The 19598-nt window shown below is 45.3% G+C and overlaps 1 pseudogene across 1 annotated transcript in view; it reads left to right on the top strand.

Moving 5' to 3' along the window:
• The first annotated feature begins 7344 nt into the window (after positions 1-7344).
• LOC129557782 (GATOR1 complex protein NPRL3-like) overlaps positions 7345-19598 on the top strand; it is a 53071-nt pseudogene continuing 40817 nt past the window's right edge. The window contains exons 1-2 of the transcript XR_016036625.1: positions 7345-7722; positions 8723-8754. The product of XR_016036625.1 is annotated as a GATOR1 complex protein NPRL3-like (transcript). The remainder of the gene's footprint in view (positions 7723-8722; positions 8755-19598) is intronic.

The following is a 19598-nucleotide window of genomic DNA, read 5'->3' as shown; positions in this document are numbered from 1 at the left end:
ACCCACTCCAACGTTCTTGCCTGGAGAATCCCAGAGATGGCGGAGCCTGGTGGGCTGCCGTCTATGGGGTTGCACAGAGCTGGACATGACTGAACCGACTTAGCAGCAGCAGCAGCAGCAGTAACTTCAACAATATACAAGATTGCTTTTACACAGTTCTTGTCCCATTTCTTAGTTATTGATACCACAAAATGACATTTTTTTACATTGCGTGTCCAAAAACATAAACTAATAATATTTTTCATGATGTATTAGTCTCTTAAATTATATAGAAAATAAAACGTGGAGTTACAAGACAGAGTTACAATAATACTAGCTTTAGGCTAATCGTTCTTTTATAAAAAATTGTGTATTACCCTTCTAGATCATGTAGAAAACAAAAAGTGGAGTTACAAACCGTTTCTACAATAACACTAGCTCTTAAACTAGTCATTTGTTTACCTTTACTCTATTTCTTCATATGTCTTTGAACTACTATCTAGTATCCTTTCATTTCAATCTATATGACTCCCTTCAGCATTTCTTGCAGGGCACATCTAATGGTTAGGAAAAAGTCCCTTAATTGTTGTTTTTCTAGGAATGTGTTGCTTTTCCCCTCAAAGTTTGAAGGACAGTTTTGCCAGTTAGGATTCTTGGTTGACAGGTTTTTTTTCCTTTTTGCATTTTGAACATAGTCCACTGTTTTCTGGCTTCCAAAACTTTCTGATGAGAAATCTGATCATAATCTTATTGAAGATCATTTGTATGTGATGAGTCACTTCTCTTTTGTTCCTTTCAAGATTCTCTTTATCTTTGTTTTCTGACAGCTTGATTATAACCTATTGCAGTGGGAATCTCTATGAGTTTATTCTATTTAGTGTTATCTGAGCTTCTTGGATGTTTATGTTCATGTCTTTCATCAAATTGTGATGTTTTGGACCACTATTTCTTCAAATAATCTTTCTGCCTTTTCTGTCTCTCTTTTCCTTCTGAAACTCCCACAGAATATATCTTGATTTCTTGATTGTATCCTTTAGGTTCTGTTCACTTTTCTTCAGTTTTTTTTCTTTCTGTTCTTTAATAATTTCTATTGTTCTATCTTCAAGTTCACTGATTCTTTTGTCTGTCTACTCAAATCTGCATTTGAATCCCTCTAGTGAACTTTTCTGGAGAAGGAAATGGCAACCCACTCCAGTGTTCTTGCCTGGAGAATCCCAGGGACAGGGGAGCCTGGTGGGCTTCCGTCTATGGGGTCACAGAGTTGGACACGACTGAAGTGACTTAGCAGTAGCAACTTAGCAGTGAACTTTTTCATTTCAGTTTCTGTATTTTTCAATCTCTTCCTGGTTCCTTTTCTTTTTTCTCCTAGAACTTTTGTAATTTTAATGAAATTTTTTAGTCTAGAAAAAAATTTTTTTCTCATGTATTCAATTATTGCTTATTTGTCTTAGTAAGTAAATATTGATTTCTTTTTTTTTTTTCTGGTTTCGTTTGAAGTTTTTTTCTCTTTTTCTTGATAGTTACATTTTGTTCATCCAATATTTTCTTGACTTTCCTTATGTCTTCCTTTAGTTCTTTGATTATGTTTAAGATGGTTGTTTTAAAGTCTTTATCTAGTAGGTTCTACATGTAGTCTTTCACTGGGATGGTTTCTGTTGGTTCATGTTTTTCTTTTGAGTGGGCCATACTTTCCTGTTTTGTAATATTAACTTTTAATCATTAATAATAATTCCCTGGTGGCTCAGATGGTAAAGAAGCTGCCTGTGATGCAGGAGACCTGGGTTCGATCCTTGGGTCAGGAGGATCCCCTGGAGAAGGGAATGGCAACCCACTCCAGTATTTTTGCCTGGAGAATTCCATGGACAGAGGAGCCTGGCAGGCTATAGTCCATGGGGTCGGTTGCAAAGAGTTGGACATGACTAAGAGACTAAACACACACAATCATTAATAGCAGCAGTCCTAGAAGGATCTTGACTTAAATTTTTAAAATTTCTGTTTACTTCTATGCCAGATGGGAATTGTGACATATTATTAATTCAGTAAATATTTATTGAGCTCTTCCTAGGTGGTACCCAATTTCTTTGATACCTTTTTCATTGAGACTTAGAGTCTCCACTTGAATCTAGGCTTTGTGGCTATTTGATGAACAGCATATATCAAAAATGACACCATGGCAATTTCCAGATCAGGTTTTAAGGAGCTATCATCTACTTTCTATCTCTCAGGACACTCACTCTTGGAATTCAACCACTGTGTTCTGAGGAAGCTCAAGCTGTCGATGAGAGGTTCACATAAAGAAAAAACAAGTTCCTTGACTCAAAGCCCTGGGTGAGCTCTCAACTAAAATTCAGCACCAATCTATCAGCCATGTGAGTGAGCATCTTGAAAGCAGATCCTTTAGCCTCTAGTCAAGGCATCACTACTGATGTCACATAGGGTAGAGACGAGCTTTTATTTATATTTTCTACTTAACATTTTAAATTTATTTTTAAGATCTACTCTTTAGATGGGACTTCCCTGGTGGTCCAGTGGTTAAGATTCTGCACTTCCAGTGCAGCGGGTGAGGGCTCAAGTCCTGGGTGCAGAACTAACATCCCTTGTGCTGCACAGTGTGGCCAAATTCTTTTTAAAAAATCCATTCTTTAGAATAGAGCTGTTCAAAAAAATATAATGTGAGACACATACATAATTTTATATATATTTTTGGAAGCCACATTAAACAAGTGAGAAGAAGCAGGTAAAATTAATTTTAGAGAGAAATTTTATTTAACCCAATATATTCAAAATGTGTTTTCAATGTGCAATGAAGATAAAAAATATTTATGAGATATTTTACATTCTTGTTCACACTAAGTATATAATATTTTGGGGTGTATTTTACACTTGCAATTACATCTCAAATGAGACTAGCTACATTCCATATGTGGCAATTGACTACTGTGCTGTGAGAGTGTAGCCTTGTAATGAAAGAATTGGAAGGCAAACTATATCCCTGCCGCTATTTACAGTTGAGGAAAGCAAGACCCAGAGGGAGGAAGTGACTTACCCAGGGGTGTGCACTGTCGTGGATTGAATGGTGGCCCCCTCATGGTATGTCTATGTCTTTTTTTGGCTATTCTGGGTCATAATTATGGTATGCAGGATCTAGTTTCCTGACCAGGGATTGAACCCAGACTTCCTGCATTGGAAGCATGGAGTTTTAACCACTAAACCACCAGGGGAGTCCCATGTATGTCCATGCCTTAATTCCTTTGGTAAAACAGTCTTTGCAAATGGAATTAAGTTAATGATCTTGAGATGAAGACACTATGACAGATTATCTGGGCATGCCCTAAATCCAATGGCCAGTGTCCTTGTAAGAGATACACAGAGGAGATTAGACAGACAGAAGAGAAGACTGATACATAGAGAGAAATTGATGTCAAAACGGAGGCAGCAATGGGGGTGATGTGCCCATAAGCCAAGGAAAATAAAGAAAGCTGACAGCCACCAGAACTTGGAAGAGGCAAGGAAAGATTCTTTTCTAAAATCTCCAGAGGGAGTAGGGCCTGCAGACATCTTGATTTCAGTCTTCTGGACTTCAGAATTCTGAAAGAATAAGTTTTTGGGTTTTTTGGCACTTAGTTTTGCAATAATTTGTTATGACAGCCACAGGAAACTAATATACACAGCAAGTTTGAGGTGTGGACTTGAAAGCTCCTAGATTTCATTCCCAGACAGAGCAATCTGCTTTCTTATTGCCTCTGAAATCTTTCAAGTGGCCAGCATTCATTCTTTTACAAGCAGAGTGGACCACATGACCTAGAGGGCCCATGCCCATTATATGGAAGGCCACTGTCCTTTTGCTCCAAGGAATACCACTTCATGCTATCATCATCCTTTGCCTCATCTACTCAGATGACCTCAGCCACTCTCCCTGTTTCTACTCTTCCCACCTTCAGTTTTTTTATGCATAGTTTCCTGGGTAATCTTGAAAAAAAAAAAAAAACCCTCCAAATATATCAAGCCACTTCTGTGCTCTCAATCTTCCAGTGACTTCCCATTCACTGGAGTGAAGTCCAAACTCCCTACCACACATCTACAAGGCCCTGCTATTTTATGGACCTTATTTGTATCTGTTTACTCCAGCCACAGAGAACTTGCTGCTTCTCCAACTTGTTGAGCACACTCCTTCTCCAGGCCCATTACATTTGCTGTTCTCTCTGCCTGGAACATCCTCTACCCTCATAGCCCCATGGCTCATCCTCTCATTTTATTCAGGTCTGTACTCAGATGTTCTGTTTTCATAAAGGATCTCCCTGGTTGCTGTCACTATTCATTCCTTCACCATGCTTTGTTTTTCTTTAGATGATGAATCCCATGCCACTTAGTATAGATTTATTAGTTCCTTAGGTTTTTGTCCATCTTCACCTTTGGCTCTATGATGGCAGGGACTTTTGTCTTTTGTTTAACAATGTGCAGAACAACACATAACAGATATTCCATAAATTCAATCCTGAATGAGTGAACAAATGAATGAGGAGGTAGAAGCATGCAGGCTCCATGTAATCATAACTTTTTTTCCTAGAGAAGTCAGAATCTGGGTATGTAGGTGAAGTTCTACCAATGTGAACCAAAAAGTACATGTTCACTGGAATGGCTAAAAGAATGTATCCAAGGCCACCTGATTGAGACCCCTGCTCTATAGGATCCGGGCCCACTGGGAACTGTGTTCCCCATCTTTAGATAGTGCAGCCACTTCAGGAATTGAGTGGTTCTTCAGGATCTACCAGCTTTTGCCTCTTTAGGCCCAGGCCCCATGAGGTCCTGTTTGTTGTTATAGACCAAAACCATCCAGAACTCTTCACTCAAAAGGCAGGATGTGGGCTGTAAGCTTCCAGCTCATCAGTTCAAAGAAAACCTACTTCAGGAGCAATGTCTCCTGGGATGTTTTTGCAAGCCTCCCTGGAAGATGCTGGGGCCTCTTAAAGGACTAATAATAGACAGGCACGTCCAGTTTCCCAAACATGTCAAACTTAAAAGTGAAGGCTATTTTTTCCCTGTTACCTTTGAATTACTACGTAGGGAAAGGACATTCCATTACGACAGTCATCGCTCTCCACATGCCCCCTAATAACGATTTAGACTCAGCAGCTTCCAGGCAAAATCATCCTAGGAGGACCTGAGCTTCATTAGGCAGAAGTTCAGCGTAACTGGTTCAATTCCATCCGGCCCTCCTTCAGCCCTTTGTCACCAGAACGCTTTGTGCTTCAGCAGGTTTAACCACCATTCAACGACAAACGTGACTTTGAGTGTCTCTTTTAATCACTCTGAGCCTTGCTGACTTTATCCATCATGAAAGTTCCTAAACTGACACAGGGTTACCTAGAGGACTGAGTAAAACAGTGCAAGTATCTGTGACACTCACCTAGCACCTGATGTTTATTATTACTGAACACTTACTGGACATGGGTGGGGGTAAAGAGATAACGTCCTTTAAGTTTTCATTCATTCACTTGTTCACACAAGAACTCATTCAACCAATGTTTACTGAGCTCTGAGGAGGTGTCAGGCAGAGAGCTTGGTGCAAGGTGACATAATGGTGAGCAGAGCTTGTTCTCAGAGCCTAGTTCTAGTGCAGGAGTTCACAGTCTAATGCAGCACTGTGTTCCCAGAGTGTGGAGCGCGGTGGGTAAATGTTCAAGTGCAGTGTATGGATACTGTTGTTTAGTCACTAAGTTGTGTCAGACTCTTTGCGATCCCATGATCTGTAGCCCACCAGTCTCCTCTGTCCATGGGATTTCCCAGGCCCTTTGCTTCTGGGATGGGGCACTAAATCATACTGCATTACTCGTGTAGATAATTATTACTCTTCGGTTGCATTTCTATCTTTCAGATCCCATCCAGGGGAGAGTCCCAGTTGAATGTTAGTGTGTCTTTAACATCTCTGTAACATTTGGTAATCTCCCATAAACAAAAGAAGGCCTCAGGCACAGGTGTTTTGGGCAAGTGGCAGCATCTGGAGAGATTTTCATAGTATGTATACCTCTTGCTATTCAAACTCAGAAACTAGATAAATATTTTTCCCTAGATGGTTCACAAATATGAACAGCATTTGTGAAGATGGGTCAGGAGTGAAAGTTGGGGAAACACCAGCCTCTTAAATTTCTCCCAACCCTCTTCCCCACCTATAAACATTTTTTATTGGTGTATAGTTGATTTACAGTATTGTATTAGTGTACAGTAAAGTGAATCAGGTATCCATATATACATACATCCACTCTTTTTTTTTCTTTTTTTAGATTCTTTCCCCTATAGGACATTACAGGCTTCCTTGGTGGCTTAGTGGTAAAGAATCCACCTGCAATGCAGAAGGTCTGGGTTCGATCCCTGGGTTGAGAAGATCCACTAGAGAAGGAAATGGCAAACCACTCCAGCATTCTTGTCTGGGAAATCCCATGGACAGAGGAGCCTGGCGGGCTACAGTCCATGGAGTTGTAAAGAGTAGGACACAACTGAGCGAATAAACAACAACAGTAGGCCATTACAGAGTACTGAGTAGAGTTCCCTGTGCTACACTGTGTGTCCTTATTAATCTATTTTATATACAGTAGTGTATATAAGTCAAGCCCAATCTCCCAATTTATTCTTCCCTCCACCTCCCCACTCCCTTTAATGGCCCCATTTTACAGTTGACAGAAACTGAGTCTCTTTGTGGAGGGGATGGACAGAAGGTAGGGAGTTTTCTTCTAAACGATCAGGCGAGCAAAGCCAAGAACTGTCTTCGTGGTCGAGTTAGACGTGTATATATAAAATAATGATTGCTCCTCCCTTCCCTCTGCAGTACGTGTGTGCGTCTGTGTGTGTGAGTGTGTGGAGCCACAGGCCTTTCCGAATGAGTGACAGCGGGAGCCCGTCCCTCCAGGAGCCGCGTGAGGAGTGACCGGTGGCACAGATCGGCTGTGGATGGGTACCAGTCTCTGCAGAAGCCCGGTTGGAAACCGTCGCACCCACCCTTTCCACTCCCCACCGCTCCCCCGTTTCCTCCCCCCACCCCACCCCAGCTCCATCAGTCTTTTTCCGCTCTCGGTTCCCCCGGGCGCACCCAAGGTGCTTATCGCCTTCTTGCAACCCAGGCCGAGGACAGGGTCGGGGGTGCGCGGCGAGGGCGGGAAGCGAGGCTCAGGTCTGGTGGTTCTCGACTGCGGTCCCCGGTGCCGCCGCAGCGCTGCGGCTGAGAACGCTTGGCTGGGAGGCCGGCAGCCTCGGGGTGCTAATATGTAAAGCAGCTGGCGGCGCTGGGCGGGGCCTGGAGGTGATGCAAATGAGGGAGGCGGGGCCTCCCCGGGGCTCCGCCCCCCTCCCCCGCAGCTGGGGCCAGCGGTGCCAAGCGCAGCTGGACGAACAGCGGCAGCTGGGTGAGTGACAGCTCCAGCTCCGCGCGCCGCGGCCGCCAGAGCCGGCGCAGAGGAAGCGCCCGCGGCCCTGGGCGCCTCAGCGGCCGCCTCCTCCCGCGCCTCCCGGGCCCGCAGCCCGCGGTCCCGCGGCCTCGGGCCGGCACTTCTCGGGCTCCCGGCTCCCCGCGCGCAAGATGGCTGACCCGGCCGCGGGGCCGCCGCCGAGCGAGGGCGAGGAGAGCACCGTGCGCTTCGCCCGCAAAGGCGCCCTCCGGCAGAAGAACGTGCACGAGGTGAAGAACCACAAATTCACCGCCCGCTTCTTCAAGCAGCCCACCTTCTGCAGCCACTGCACCGACTTCATCTGGTGAGAGCGCGCCGGCGCAGGGCACCTTCCCGGGGCCCCGAGGGCAGCGCCGCGCGCGCGGGTACCCTGTCCGCGCCCCCCCTCCGCCCTGCGCCTCCGAGGGAGGAGAAGCCCCGCATCCCCGGAGCTCCCCGCTGCGGACTCTTCTGCCCTGGACTCCCCGGTGGACGGTCCTGCGGCTTCCCGCTCCCCCCGGTCCCAGACGGCCGACCGCGGGGTGCCTCCTGCCCTGTCTCTCTCCCAGCCGCCTCGGAGCGCCCTGGGGCCGCGGCGCGGACGGCTGGCCCTCCCCGGGAGGGCAGCGTCTCTAGTGCCCTTTAGCACGGGGTTCCCTGTTCCTCCACCTCCTTCCGGGCTCGAGGCACCCTCACCCCCCTTCCGTCCTTTCCGGGGGCAGCGCCCTGAGTGTCCTCTCTCTATCTCCCTGCGGGCACAGGGCATCCTTGCCTCCTCCTCCGTGTCTCCGAGGGCAGCGCCCTGTATTATCTCTTTTCTGCCCTCCCTGCGGGCCTGGGTTCTCCTTTCCACTCCTCGGCTTCCCGGTGCACATCACTGCGGGAACCCTCCGGTCTCCGGTCCCTCTAGGCATGGGGAGTCCTCTCTCCCTCCCTGTCCTCCCGGGAACACCACCGCCGCGGGGGCTCTGCCAGTCTCCCTCCGGATGCGTCTTTTTCTTTTCTCTTTCTCCGAGGGTACGCGGGCATCTCTGTGGGTAGATCTCCTGCCTGCCCTCCGCCCCCACCACGACGGAAACGCTCCCCCCACCCCGCCACCTGGTGGTCGCAACCTCCTCTTATGCCTTTTGAGGGGAGATGGAGGTTACCGCTGAACTCCTACCTTCCCCCTCCCCCTCAAAGGCGGAAGAGTCTTGGGCACCTGCCTGTGGCTGGGAGGTTGCCCCTGGGCCAGAGGGATAGGGGGAAGTGGGTGACTCTGCGGGGGAACTAACCGGCGGTTGGGCCCCTCGGGCTGTCTGACATGCCTCCTTCTGCCTTTGCAGGGGCTTCGGGAAGCAAGGATTCCAGTGCCAAGGTAGGCTGTGGGGTTTTGGCCCATTTATGCAAAGAGAAGGTAGAAAAAGACTTCCTAGAAGTGACTGAATTGGGCAGAGAGTGAAGGCACCACGGCTGTCAGAGTGACCTCCCAAACTAGGAATTCATCACCACAGAAAGGTCTTATTAATACAAGGGGTGCTGTATGTGGGGCAGAGATGCTCCATCCAGGAAGGACTGGTGGGGCCGAGAGGCCCAGCTGGCCAAGGAAGCGTATCCACCCTTTCTCCCTTCCTACAGCTATCCCAAAAGTGAACCTGTCCTGCCTGGTCAGTTGGCCAGATAGGTGCGCGCAAGAGTGCTAAGTCGCTTCAGTTATTTCCAACTCCTTGCGACCCCATGGACTGTCCCCCACCAGGCTCCTCTGTCCATGGGATTCTCCAGGCAAGAACACTGGAATGGGTTGCCTCCAGGGGCTATTCCTGACCCAAGGATCGAACCTGCGTCCCTTACCTTTCCAAGCAGGTTCTTGACCACTAGCACCACCTGGGAAGCCCTTCCCCACTAATTCCTGCTCTCATGCCTGTCCACTTCCCTTCCCCATAGAAGTCTCTACAGGTGGCTTCTGCCTCTGCAGATGGTGTATCCCCTAGAAAGGCGACCGTGATTGTCCGCTGGGCCTCTGCCCTCTCTGAAGAAGTGGTTCCAGATGGAGTGCTTCTCAGATCCTGGTTTAAATTGCCCTTTCTCTCTTCTGGCTAGGTACAGGAAGACTCCAAGTGACTGGTTACCTGGGTCCTTGCATCAGGCCTGAGATCCTTGACCCTAGCCAGGGATGCCCAGCCTAGGGGTGACTCAGCTGTCGCTGGTTGCAGATTCTCTCTCCAGATGCCAAATCACCTGTAGTCTTGTTTAGCCCTTAGGGTGTCAAACATTTTTTTAATTCGATGTCAACATTTTCGAACTGAAGATTTCACAAACGTATCTGACTTTGCAACTTTAAGTTTGTTGACTGTCGGTCCCACTTTCTTTTTAGAACTACCATTTGGAGCTGAGAGCAGCTGTTTTCATGGGCAGGGTGCACATTTACCACTTTGTCTCAATTGATCGTGACCGGGCCTGCTTCACCCTGTTTTGGCCCCTGTAAGGCATTAGAGTTTCAACCTCTGGTCTGGAAAGTGCGCGTTTTTAGACCAGCTGTGGCTGAGTTTGGTGAGAAATGTCACATTTCTAGGGAATGTCTTAGGGACAAGTTGATTGCCCTGATAAGCTGGACAGAGCTCAGGGGAAGAAAGCATTTGAATATTAAAGAGTCTGAAATGTGACTTAGCACTGACTGATGGTTTAGTTGTAGCACCTCCACCCTCCAGAGAAAGTAAAGTGATCCCTGGTGAGTGTGGGTGGCATTGTCAGTTGTACAGAATGCTTGCAGCGTGGTACTGCTTTCTTCTGAGACTTGTGTGTCCTCTAACCTGAGATCTGAGCAGAGCCCGCTCAGCTGAGGAGTGTCATAGACCCCTATCCCCGTCCTCCTTTACCAGGATTTGGAGGCCCGGTTTTACACACTGCATGAGAGGATTTCCCACATTGCTTTAAATGGCAACATTTTGGTCCTGGTGCAAACTGTTGGATTGTTTTCTAGAAAGTTAACCCCTCGAGCAGAATGTCAGTGGTGTCTTAGCCCAGGAACACGCAGATCTTTGAGGTTCCCTCTCACTTTCATGAATCAGTTTCTGTCTTTGTGTCTTGTTGAGGTCTGGGGTGATTTTTGAACATTTTTATGCTGCTTTTCTCTCCCACCTGCTCTGCAGTTATTAACGGTGGGAACATTGCTTGCAACATGCAGGTACATCTGAAGCGGGAGATCCTTTTATTCAAAGAAGGGACAGTGTCAGCATTTTCTGGTGCAGCTAGTAAGGCAGAATTAAAGTTTCTAATGAAATACGGCAGCTTAAGAGGTCACCATGCTTAATTTTTTAAATCGCTTTTCTTTATCTCCTCTCCAGGCAATGTAGGGTAGTGGGCATGTGCACAGCCTGTCAGGCTATCACTGTGGCTTGGAATCTTGGCCTGAGACTTTGCAGCTGTGTTACTTAGCCTCTTTGTACCTCAGGCTCATCATCTATAAAATGGGTCCAGTAACAGCAATCAGTTCAGTTCAGTCGCTTAGTTGTGTCCGACTCTTTGTGACCCCATGAATTGCAGCACACCAGGCCTCCCTGTCCATCACCAACTCCTGGAGTTCACTCAACCTCATGTCCATCGAGTTGGTGATGCCATCCAGTCATCTCATCCTCTGTCATTCCCTTCTCCTCCTGCCCCCAATCCCTCCCAACATCAGTCTTTTCCAGTGAGTCAGCTCTTCGCATGAGGTGGCCAAAGTATTGGAGCTTCAGCTTTAGCATCAGTCCTTCCAGTGAACACCCAGGACTGATCTCCTTTAGAATGCACTGGTTGGATCTCCTTGATACTTACCTTTAAAAACCGCTAAGTGGCTCCAAGTTGTTAACAGTATGTAAGATGCTTGGACCAGAGCTCAGCACAGACTAAGCACTCAGAAGATATCATCTCCTAGGATTGTCTCCAAACTAACCTAGTGGTGGGGCAGCTTTGTGTAAGAGGAGATTGGGCTGCAGGGTTACTTTGCTATGAAACCAGCTGCCATGTGAGAGTCAAAATCCAGCTGTGAACACGTGGTCACCTCATGTTTCTGCTTTGCTCATATATTCCAACTGGGCTGGATGGGAAGGAGCAAGAGAGGGGAAGGGGCAGTTTGACAGCCCTTGAAATTGAGTTGTTTAGGACTTCATGCTTAGGGATATTCAGGAAAGGGAAAGATTATCCTCTTATCCTGGGGCTTCCTTGGTGGCTCAGTCAAGGATCTGCCTGCAAGGCAGGAAACCTGGGTTCGACCCCTGGGTCAGGAAGATCCCCTGAAGAAGGGAATGGCAACCCACTCCAGTATTCTTGCCTGGAGATTTTCAAGGACAGAGGAGCCTGGTGGGCTACAGTCCATGGGGTCGCAAAGAGTTGGACACGGCTGAGCAGCTAACGCTTCTTACTTAAGATTGTTCTCAGATACGCTCAAAATTACCTGGGACTAATTTTGGAACCTTAGAGCTATTCCTTATTCAAGCATTTTCGGCACTGCGTATTTCCTCAGGGTGAATCTAATTAAAATGGGATCAGCATTGCATAGAAAATGCCTAAGGTTTTATTCTGTCACCAAAATCAGAAGTCCAAAGGCCAGGGTCCTGTGTTCTTTTCAGTTTTCCACTCTGCAATCCCAGAAGTAAAAATTATCTCATGGTTCAAGAAGGATGCTGGACTATCCAATCATCACATCCTTATTTCGGCCAATGGTAGGAGGAATGGTAAAGGAAGGCGAAGGATACATGTTCCCTGTCCTGGAAATTGCCTCTTATGCTTCTGCCTGAATGCTATTCCATTCCGTTCCATCGCTCAGTCGTGTCCGACTCTTTGAGACCCCGGGGACTGTAGCCTACCAGGCTTCTCCGTCCATGGGATTCTCCAGGCAAGAATACTGGAGTGGGTTACCATTTCCTTCTCCAGAATGCTATTAGCTAGAACTTAAATCAAATACCCACACCCTGCTGCAAAGGAGTGTGTGGGAAATGTCATGTTAATTTCATGTAGCCCTATTCCCAGCTAAAAGCTAGGGTGGGGGGGTCTCCATCTCAAAAATAGAAGGGACTGGGGATCCAGCCTCTGCCATTCTTGGGTAGGAGGTGTGCAGGATGATCATAAGGCAAGGAAACCACTGAGCCTCAGGCTCCATGGTGCTGCCATGGAAATTGGGGATGCTAGGATGGAGAGTCCATAAACCATGGAAAATTGCAAATTTGTGTGTGCTCAGGGAGCTGAAGAATAGATTTTCTTTCTTTTGTACAAAAATCTAGATTGACTGCCACATAATTTCTCCCATTTTGTTTCCACTCTCTGTATTTTCTATAAAACCATTCTTGGTGAGGTAGTTTAAGAATATCTCTGGTGACAGGGGACTGGAGCTGAGAATCTCTATTATGAAACTGCCTACATTCTGAATAAGAAATAGGACCCCTCAGATAAGCAAGGCAGACTTGTCTCTGTAACATTCTTTAGAGGAGCTGCAGACCTGCATTTGTGCCTTAGTTGTAATTAAGGCTTTGGGTGGAATTAGACTCTTACCCCAAGAAGATTTTGCAGTTTGGCAGAGAAGAAAAAAAAAAAATTTTTTTTTAAAGTGACATCATTAGAAATAGGGAGACAATAAAATACAGAGATTTAGAATTCCTAGCGTGTGATTGGAGTCAGAAAGAACTGGGTTTGATTCTATGCTCTGCCACCTACAACTGTGTGAAATCGGGCAAGTCTTCCATATTTCGTGGCCTTAGTGTGCTCAGCTGTGAAATGGGCTGATAGTACCTACCTTATAGGGTTATGGTGAAAAGTAATGAAGTGTTACAAGAGAAATATCCACTGTCGATAATTCTAAGATAGATGGTAATTATTACTTCTTTAGCTGTAGGGAACTGTGTCAAAAGGGGACAGTTAATTCGCAAACTCATTAAATGACTATGTGACTTTCATGTATTTAGGTGGGTTTTCTTCTTAGGTATGTTTCTTTGTAGACTTCAGGTAACACCAGTGAGTCTGGCCCCAGACAGCCAGCTTGCTTAGATTATGTTTTCTCACCCTTCTTGTGAGAAAAATCTAAACTTGCCATGGATTCGCTCGAAAAACCCCAGTGCACTAATTTTCTGACTATGAAAACCTAGCATTGATGATTGTAATGAATAAACCAGTTGTTCTCTTTCCTGCATAGATTAGAAAACATGTTTTTAAGCCTTCTTTTTTAATTTTATTTTTTATTGAAGTACAGATGATTTACAGTGTTGTGCAAATCTCTGCTGTACAGCAAAGTGACTCAGTTACACAGATATAGACATTCTTTTTAAAATATTCTTTTCCATTATAGTTTATCACAGGATATTGAATATAGTTCCCTTTGCTTTTTTAAAACCTTATAATAGACATTATTCTTAAAAATCCCCAAAGTATTGCATGAATCCGGTCATTGCTGGTTTCATCAACACTGACTTTATAGGATTCAAGTTTATTTTAGTCTGTAGTTAGCGCATAGAAATTAGAATATGTACTTTTTAAAAACAACAAAGATGAATCAAACGTTCATTTTATTTTTGGCATATTTTTTCCCTGGGAACTTATGGTATCTTCAGTTTCACATTGAACTTTCTCAGTAAAATCGTTAATAGGGCCCCTCTGTTTTTGGCCATGCTGTGCAGCACATGGGATCCTTAGGTTCCCGACCAGGGATTGAACATGCTCCCCCTGTATTGGAAACGTGGAGTTTTAACCACTGGGCCACCAGGGAGGTACCAAGAGGGCCTTTTTTTGTGTGTACAGGCACATGTCAGGCTACAGGTTACCGGAACCTCTATTATTCCACTTCTCTCCCTTCCCAGAAGTAGATCCCAGAGGCCTGTGAGTGAGACTCCACTTATCTCTTGGCTTCTTCTGAGTGTGTTCTAGGGGTCCCAAGTGGATAAAAGGCACAGGCTTTTTGAATTTCTGTTTGTTAGTTTGACTTTTTATTTTTTTCCACCTGAAATAGGATTTGGGGCTCAAAGTTCCAAATGAAGTAAAAAAATTTAAGGGTAGATTAACGCTGGATCTGAACAAGAAGAAAGGTTGATTTGTTGAAAAGGTAGCAGCCAATTCATTTTGAGCTGGAGAGCACTCAGGGAGAACTTGAAGCTTGGTCACTGGGCAACAGAATGCCTTTCTAAGTAAATATGGAAAATATGACCTTTGAAAATCTAGTTGATGTGATATACCAGTTATTAGAAACTCATTAAAAAATATGTTATTTCTGAGTACTAGTGATACTCCAAGTACTACCCGGAAGCAGATGTAGCTTGCTTATGGTGTATTTGGGTCAGTAAAGAAAAAGATGCAGAGAACTTAACTGGTCAAAAGATAAACCGAAGGTTTGAAAATAATTTGTACATGTTCTTGCTGTTGGGGTCTGGTTCCTCTGCCTCTGTCTCCTTTTCCATGCCTTTTTGTTTCTGCCTCTGTCTGTCTCTACACATGCGCACAGGTACACACATGTGCGTACACACACATGTGGACCAGCATGTCACAATTTTGATAGCATGCATCTCCTTTGGATGCTTTTCAGCTACAAGTCATTAAATTATTAACTACAATTTTAATCCTCTGGTCTTTTGTCTTTACAGTCCAATTAATTTCTGGGTTGGAGAGGGGAACCAGCTGAGAATTTCATTATCTCTGGCTGATGTTTTCAAAAGCTTGGTCCCTTATCATTCTTGGCATTTGAGCTAATCGCAAGGATTCTTTGACTTCACTCATCCCGTGTCTCCACTGAAATTTATAATGCTTTGCAGAAAGTTCTGTTGAATAGAGCTGCCTTAGACCCTAGCAGTAGGTTTCAAATTAATCCTAATGTGAGCAGACTCTGGGAGATGGGGATGGACAGGGAAGCCTGGCGTGCTGCAGTCCCTGGGGTCACAAAGAGTCAGACATATCCGAGCAAATGTGAACGCATTTAACTTAACTTTGTCAACTCTTATCTCTTCTTAATATGAAATACCAAATTTAAGATTAAATTTAAAAGAAAAGAGGACATAAAAACTGACAAAAGATAAGAAAATGGGTAAAATTAGAAAAGAGGCAGGTGAGAAGGGGATTTAGTGATGAGGTGGGAAGGAGGCCCTGCTTACCACTTGGTCCAGCACTTGCTTATGTTCTAAAGACACACACCAGAAACAGATGAGGCCTCATTGGTCCCCATAGGAGTGGATCCAGAGAGACCCCAGGAAATAGCAACCTTGTGTCCTTCTCATCTTTCTTTTTAGACATTTATCTTTATGGGGGGTGGTTGTTTAAAACACACATGGTTAAAAAATAAAGTAGTACAAAAGTAAAAAAATATTGTGTGATAGATTGTTGACCTTTTTATAGCATATACAAAATCCAGAGTGTTTACATGTGGCATTTGGAGGTGTGACGAACGCTTGGAAATCTGGTGGGAAGTTTGTCTATTTATCCATCCATCCTTCCTTCCTTCCTCATTAAACTCCCCGTGTCAGGAATTGTGTTAGATGGCAGAAGCACAATGGTGAATGAGATTGAAAGACTCTTTATTGTCATGGGGCTTCCAGTGTAATGGGAGAGAGGAGAAATTCTAGCGATACAAATCATTGCAGCAATATTTAATTTCACTCTTGTTTGAGAAGCATATCATATATTAATGCATATCTGTGGAGTCTAGAAACATGGTAAAGATGAACCTATTTCCAGGGCAGGAATAGAGATACAGATTAAAGAACAGACATGTGGACACAGAGGAGGGGAAAGGGCAGGGTGGGATGAACTGGGAGATTGATGGACATATATACACTACTTTGCATGGAATAGCTAGTGGGAACCTGCTGGAAAGCACAGGAAGCTCAACACGGTGCTCTGTGAAGACCTAGGGGGTGAGATGGGGGTGGGGGGGAGGGAGGTCCAGAGGGAGGGGATACATGTATACATGTAGCTGATTCCACAGTGTCCACACTTCATTGTACAGCAGAAACTGACACAGCATTGTAAAGCAATTATACGCCAATAAAAATTTTCTCTCTTGTTAAGGACTTTGGAAGAAATGTTCAGGGTGCTGTGGGGGCATGTAGGGGATGCTCACCTGTGTAACAGCTGGGGTGGAGTCAGGGAATTAAAAAGCAAACAACTTCTCATTCTTTGAGATAATCTGAGAAAGTCTGAGTTGTCAAGGAACCGGAGCTAAAAAATCTGTATTGTGAAGCTGCTCATATTGTAGATAAAGATACACAGGAGGTCTTATCTCTGTGACATTCTGTGGAGAAGCCCCGAATCTGTTTGTGCCTTGGTTGCATGTATGATGACTATTGAGTAGGATTAGACAATTATGGTAAGATGGCTTCTCTCTCAGTTTGACAGACAGAGAATGTGTCTCCTCTTAGCTAATAACTCAGGTGATGAGCTGGCTTCCTTTTTGTTCAGGGATTGCCATTTGAGGTTGTTCTAAAGGAGAAAAATCACCATTTCAGAGATGGAGGGGCAAGTCTGAGGCAACAGACTGAGAATAAATAGAGCAATTATACGTGTGTGTGTGTGTGTACACACAGAGATTCTTTTCCATTAGTTCATTACAAGATATTGAAGTGTATGACAGAGTCGCTCTGCGCACACCAGAAACTCATTGAACATTGTAAATAAACTATATTTCAATTAAAGAGAGAGAGAGCAAGCAAAATCTATCAGTGAAAGGCATTTGTGAGCGAAAAGCCAGTTTTCAGGGGCACAAGAGTACTTGCATTTTCTGCTGAATACCTTCCTCACCCTGGGTCCATGACTGATTTCCTATTGCTGGTTCGTTCCATTGGCTTGGGCGGTGTGTTTTCTCTCGTTGGGAAGATAATTTTTAAGTAGTTTCACAATAAGCAGCATTGACTCCCATGTAGAGGAAGATCTTTTTCAGTTCTCTTTCCATCTTTCTGATTGCTTCAAGAAGAAAGTCTCAGTTTCTCCCATACAAATCTGAGTCCTTTGTAAGTGTGTGTGTGTGTTTTTAAATAAAAGGACTACAGGGAATTATAGAAACATACAGGTGTATTGGTTTCTACCTGAAATCCTCTTTTAACTGCTGTTGAGCCTCATGCTGTTCTACCTCTGGGCCTCATTTCTTCCCGGCTCTTCCTCCTCGTGAGTCGGGAAGGGGGGGTTTCGGTGTCTTCCCAGAAACGTTTGGTGTTGGAGAGAAGCCGTGTTGCACAGAATTGAAAGGCACAGCGGTTCAGACTGGCAGTGTCTGGAAGAGATGACGGCCTTTATTCAGGATGATAGCTTTTATTCATGGTGCTGTCGTTGCTACCTTTTCTTTTTTACTTTCTTTTTTTATTTCTTAAATAAGAGTAGAGTGGTTTTACGGGGCTTCCCAGGTGGCACTAGTGGTAAAGAACCCACCTGCCGATGCAGTAGACATAAGAGATGCGGATTCAGCCCCTGAGTTCAGTCCCTCCCAGGGGAGGTCCCCTGGAGGAGGAAATGGCAACTTACTCCAATATTCTTCCATGGAGAATCCCATGGATAGAGGGGCCTGGCAGGCTACAGTCGGTATGATTGGCAAGTCAGACAACTGAAGCGGTTTAGCGTACACACACAGTCACTTTACAGTGTTGTGTTGGTTTCTGCTGCACAACAAACTGAATCAGCTATATATATATGTGGGTGTGTGTATGTGTGTGTGTATATATATGTGTGTGTGAGTGTGTGTGTGTGTATATATGTGCGTGTGTATATGTGTGTGTGTATATATGTGCGTGTGTATATATGTGTGTGTATATATGTGCGTGTGTATATGTGTGTGTGTATATATTTGTGTGTGTGTGTATGTGTGTGTGCATGTGTGTGTGCGTGTGTGTATCCTCTCCCTCTTAGACCTCCCTCCCACCCTCTTCCCCCTCCCACCCTTCTAGGTCATCACAGAGCACCCAGGGGAGTTCCCCGTGCTATTCTGCAGGTTCTCCCTAGCTATCTGTTTTACACATGGTAGTGTATATATGTCAGTCCTAGTAATTGTCCTTTGCTTGCTTATGTCTTTTGGATGTCTGTTTCCCCCGCAGCCCACATGCAAAAATTTGCCCTACTGGGTCAGAAGGGGAACTCAGATCCAGACTAGGAGGGTTCTGATCCTCCTTATTGAGTCTTGGCATTCACTTAGTAAACAGAAATTAACTTTGCTCAACAGTAACAATGTTCCTGGGGGAAATTCTAGACTCTTCTTTCACCTTGCCACTGCCCAGTTAACCAAACTTTGGGCCTCCAGATAGGCAGTAAAAATTGGACTTGCTAGTGAAGGCTCAGAAATCAAACACACGATTTCCTATCCTGGCTTTGTCTTCCCATGGCCTTGTGACCCTGGGCTGGTGAAATATGATCCCGCCTTTATACACCTATCCCGATAGCTCAGTTGGTAAAGAATCCACCTGCAATGCAGGAGACCCTGGTTCAATTCCTGGATCGGGAAGATCTGCTGGAGAAGGGATAGGCTACCCACTCCAGCATTCTTGGGCTTCCCTTGAGGCTCAGCTGGTAAAGTATCCACCTGCAATGTGGGAGACCTGGATTTGATCCCTGGATTGGGAAAATCCCCTGGAGAAGGGAAAGGCTACCCACTCCAGAATTCTGGCCTGGAGAATGCCATGGACTGTATAGTCCATAGGGTCGCAGAGAGTCGGAAAAGACTGACTTTCACTTTCACATCTGTCTATCCATCTACCCATTTACCCAGCAATCCATTCCTCTATCCACCCAGCTGTTTTTCCGTTCCATCATCCGTCCATCTATCCATCCAGCCATTTCCCCATCCATCTGTCCATCTACCCATTCATTCAGTAAATATTTACTGAGTGCCTACTATGAATCGGGTACTGTTCTAGGAGCTAAAACTAGAGCAATAAAGGAGCCAGAGCACCTGCCCTCAGGGACATTTATTAGAAGAACCGCAATAAAACCTAGAAGAAATACATTGTATAACATCAGGTTGCAGTATGGGCTTTGGAAAGAAATAAGACACTGCCCTTGCCCTTGGAAATCTCTCTGGTCTTTGGAGGGGAGAGGAGAACAGCAGGACCAGTTACTTCCGGTACATAAATGAGAAGTATTACATCAAGGATGTGAAAAGGCTTTGAATGACATCCGTACTCCTGGGAGGAGGGGAGAAGATTCCACACTGGAGCTGACATTTGGGAACAATCTTCCAACAGGAGTGGGAGTTCCCAGATTGACAGGGGGTGGGGGGTGGGGTGGGTGTTT

Source organism: Moschus berezovskii, chromosome 27 (assembly GCF_049115385.1).
Source record: "Moschus berezovskii isolate FMDL1 chromosome 27, NW_MosBer_1.0, whole genome shotgun sequence".
Lineage (NCBI taxonomy): Eukaryota > Metazoa > Chordata > Mammalia > Artiodactyla > Moschidae > Moschus > Moschus berezovskii.
Note: the sequence above shows the minus strand (reverse complement) of the source record. Positions and strands in the feature narration are given on the sequence as shown.